This window comes from Lucilia sericata, unplaced genomic scaffold (genome assembly GCF_015586225.1).
Source record: "Lucilia sericata isolate MDLA Ls3-8-SP2 unplaced genomic scaffold, ASM1558622v1 Contig001749F_arrow, whole genome shotgun sequence".
Lineage (NCBI taxonomy): Eukaryota > Metazoa > Arthropoda > Insecta > Diptera > Calliphoridae > Lucilia > Lucilia sericata.
The window spans coordinates 87,501-92,197 of record NW_023995652.1 but is presented as its reverse complement, the minus strand read 5'-3'; the positions used below and the strand labels follow the sequence as shown (position 1 = coordinate 92,197).

At 33.2% G+C, this 4,697-nt stretch overlaps 1 pseudogene; it reads left to right on the top strand.

Moving 5' to 3' along the window:
- The first annotated feature begins 1,290 nt into the window (after window positions 1-1,290).
- Window positions 1,291-4,697, top strand: part of LOC119612595 — a 17,581-nt pseudogene continuing 14,174 nt past the window's right edge.

Below are 4,697 nucleotides of genomic sequence, written 5' to 3'. Positions count from 1 at the left end.
CTAGTCTATAGTCTAGTCTATAGTCTAGTCTATAGTCTAGTCTATAGTCTAGTCTATAGTCTAGTCTATACTCTAGTCTATAGTCTAGTCTATAGTCTAGTCTATAGTCTAGTCTATAGTCTAGTCTATAGTCTAGTCTATAGTCTAGTCTATAGTCTAGTCTATAGTCTAGTCTATAGTCTAGTCTAGTCTATAGTCTAGTCTATAGTCTAGTCTATAGTCTAGTCTATAGTCTAGTCTATAGTCTAGTCTATAGTCTAGTCTCTAGTCTAGTCTATAGTCTAGTCTATAGTCTAGTCTATAGTCTAGTCTATAGTCTAGTCTATAGTCTAGTCTATCTCTAGTTAGTCTATAGTTAGTCTATAGTCTAGTCTATAGTCTAGTCTATAGTCTAGTCTATAGTCTAGTCTATAGTCTAGTCTATAGTCTAGTCTATAGTCTAGTCTATAGTCTAGTCTATAGTCTAGTCTATAGTCTAGTCTATAGTCTAGTCTATAGTCTAGTCTATAGTCTAGTCTATAGTCTAGTCTATAGTCTAGTCTATGTCTAGTCTAGTCTATAGTCTAGTCTATAGTCTAGTCTATAGTCTAGTCTATAGTCTAGTCTATAGTCTAGTCTATAGTCTAGTCTATAGTCTAGTCTATAGTCTAGTCTATAGTATAGTCTATAGTCTAGTATATAGTCTAGTCTATAGTCTAGTCTATAGTCTAGTCTAGTCTAGTAGTCTAGTTTATAGTCTAGTCTATAGTCTAGTCTATAGTCTAGTCTATAGTCTAGTCTATAGTCTAGTCTATAGTCTAGTCTATAGTCTAGTCTATAGTCTAGTCTATATTCTAGTCTATAGTCTAGTCTATAGTCTAGTCTATAGTCTAGTCTATAGTCTAGTCTATAGTCTAGTCTATAGTCTAGTCTGTAGTCTAGTCTATAGTATAGTCTATTGTCTAGTCTATAGTCTAGTCTAGTTTCGACTTTTTTCAAATATTGTTGTCCTGTGTAACTGTATTATAATGAAAAAAATGCAATTTAACATAAAAGTTTTTATGATCGAAAATCTCAAAATATCCTAATAAACGGTCCAAATTGATCCTTTTAAAAATTCAATTTAAATGTTATTTTCCCCAAAAAAAGCTTCCAAGAAACAGTTTTACCACAAAAGCTTATTAACACTATAAAGCTTAAAGCATTTCAGCTAACAAATATTTTACAGCATTTTCACTTTTTCCTAAAGGCATTTAATTTAGTCTGTTGAAAAATCTCATTGTTTTGGGAAATATATTTCATTGCTGGTGAAAACAACGCGTTGGTACAAACAATAGAAAATTTGTACTTGAAATAAATATTTTATAAACAAATGTGTTAAATAGTGTTTGAGATAAAAATAAATTTTCATAAAAAAACATGAAATTTGCCGAGCATTTATCAGCTCACATAACTCCGGAATGGAGAAAACAATATATAAATTATGAGGTAAATTAAAAGAAAATAAAATGTGTATGAAAATGAAATTTTTAGCAGAAAAAGTGAAAATAATATAGATACTAAAAATATGTAAAAGAAAATCTGTGACGTCAGTGATGATTTTCCAAAAAAAAAAAAAAATAGAAACACATGTTAAGAAAGCTTTCAAAAGGGAAATTTTTTCGTGAGTGTAATGCGCAGGTTTGTGTTTGTTGTGTGGTGAATTTCGATTTTCCTTCTTCTTCTTTTATTATTTATTTGTAAATATAAACAAACAAATGCCGGCACGTGTTTTTATTTTGTTTACAAACAAAGTTTAACAGGTGTAAGAGAGAAAGTGAGAGAAAGTTTAACAAGGGAAGATAAACTTCCTCTTTTTGTCTAAATAACAGAGAGTTTTATTGTTGGTAGGCAGAGATGATTAAAGAAATTTTACTAAATTAAATGAAACTGTGTACTTTTTATTTAAACATGAATTAAGCCAATACTGTAAGTACCTAATAATGATTGATTTAGTACAATATCGTTTGATGATATGGAGTAAAAATGTTTAGTGAATCAAAAGGTTATTCATAATAATTTCTCTATGTCTTTGCAAATATACCTGCAAAAAGATACAGTTTAGTGTATAGTGTAGTCTACAGTGTAGTCTAAGGGTGGTCTATAATCTAGTCTATAGTCTAGTCTATAGTCTAGTCTATAGTCTAGTCTATAGTCTAGTCTATAGTCTAGTCTATAGTCTAGTCTATAGTCTAGTCTATAGTCTAGTCTATAGTCTAGTCTATAGTCTAGTCTATAGTCTAGTCTATAGTCTAGTCTATAGTCTAGTCTATAGTCTAGTCTATAGTCTAGTCTATAGTCTAGTCTATAGTAGTCTATAGTCTAGTCTATAGTAGTCTATAGTCTAGTCTATAGTCTAGTCTATAGTCTAGTCTATAGTCTAGTCTATAGTCTAGTCTATAGTCTAGTCTATAGTCTAGTCTATAGTCTAGTCTATAGTCTAGTCTATAGTCTAGTCTATAGTCTAGTCTATAGTCTAGTCTATAGTCTAGTCTATAGTCTAGTCTATAGTCTAGTCTATAGTCTAGTCTATAGTCTAGTCTATAGTCTAGTCTATAGTCTAGTCTATAGTCTAGTCTATAGTCTAGTCTATAGTCTAGTCTATAGTCTAGTCTATAGTCTAGTCTATAGTCTAGTCTATAGTCTAGTCTATAGTCTAGTCTATAGTCTAGTCTATAGTCTAGTCTATAGTCTAGTCTATAGTCTAGTCTATAGTCTAGTCTATAGTCTAGTCTATAGTCTAGTCTAGTCTATAGTCTAGTCTAGTCTATAGTCTAGTCTATAGTCTAGTCTATAGTCTAGTCTATAGTCTAGTCTATAGTCTAGTCTAAGTCTAGTCTATAGTCTAGTCTATAGTCTAGTCTATAGTCCTAGTCTATAGTCTTAGGTCTATAGTCTAGTCATAGTCTAGTCTATAGTCTAGTCTATAGTCTAGTCTATAGTCTAGTCTATAGTCTAGTCTATAGTCTAGTCTATAGTCTAGTCTATAGTCTAGTCTATAGTCTAGTCTATAGTCTAGTCTATAGTATAGTCTAGTCTATAGTCTAGTCTATAGTCTAGTCTAGTATAGTCTATCTAGTCTATAGTCTAGTCTATAGTCTAGTCTATAGTCTAGTCTATAGTCTAGTCTATAGTCTAGTCTATAGTCTAGTCTATAGTCCAGTCTATAGTCTAGTCTATAGTCTAGTCTATAGTCTAGTTTATTGTTTGGAATGTAAATTTTATAATCCGTAACAAAATATTTAATTACTTTCAGGAAATGAAGGCTATGCTGTATGCAGCTGTCGAACAGGCTCCTTCAGCCGAACTGGTGGATCCCGAGGTTCTAAGCCGTTACTTTGCCAAATTCGATGAGCAATTTTTTCACTACTGCGATAAAGAATTAGCCAAAATTAATACTTTCTATTCAGAGAAAATGGCGGAGGCCACTAGAAAACATGGCAATTTACGCAGTGAACTTACAGAAACACTTGAAATGGGTCATGTAAAGAAACAACCAGCCTGGAAGTCAAAGACGCCCTTGGGTCGGAAAAATGTACCGGCGCGCAAGTTACAAGATCTCAAATTAGCATTTAGTGAATTTTATTTGGGTTTAATTTTACTGCAAAATTATCAAAATTTAAATTTTACCGGTTCCGTAAGATACTGAAAAAACACGATAAACTATTGAATGTGGATTTTGGTGCCAATTGGCGCAAGGAGCATGTTGAGATGGCACATTTTTATACGAATAAAGATATCGATAGACTTATACAGGAAACTGAAACTGCATTTACTCACGAAATTGAGGGAGGTGACCGTCAGAAGGCTATGAAGAGATTAAGAGTGCCACCTTTGGGTGAACAACAAAGCCCCTGGACTACCTTTAAAGTTGGATTGTTTTCAGGAGCTTTCGTGGTTCTATTATAACTGTCATATTGTCAGCTATATGTTATGGTTTTGGAGAGGATTGGCGTGTGGGTTTACGCATGTTTCGCGGACCTTTTCTGGTCATAGAATGTCTATTTCTATGGGTGTTAATGTTTATGGTTGGCGTTCTTCTGGTGTTAACCATGTTTTGATCTTTGAACTGGATCCCAGAAATCATTTATCCGAACAAAATATCATGGAAATTGCCTCGGTATTTGGTGTACTCTGGCTATAGCGGTACTATTTACATCTATTGTGATCCCTTGGGTATACCACAGTATTCAGCACCCATTTTTCTTTACACCCTTATGGTGGCATTTCTTTAAATCCTACCAAAACTTTTCATCATGAGGCTCGCTATTGGTCCATCAAGGTATTGAGTCGTGTATTTATGGCACCATTTTTCTTTGTCAATTTTGCTGATTTCTGGCTGGCTGATCAGTGAATAGTATAGTACCGGCCTTTTTGGACATACCATTGTTATCTGTTTCTTTGGACCAAAATCCCTCGTGGCATAAATTGGGACTAGGTAAGGAAGAAATGCGGAATATACATCGCTAACATACATAGTTAATATTCATTAAGATTTTATTTGTGGAATAAATTTTCTTTCAATTTTATTATAATTTGTTTTTTGTTGTTCTCTTTTTTGCTTCCGTTTGTTTGTTGTTTAGATGGTGGCCGCTTTTGTATTGAGGATATTTCGATTGTGCGTCCCATAGTCGCCATTCTACCCGCCTATTTTCGTTTTGCCCAATGTATTCGTCGTT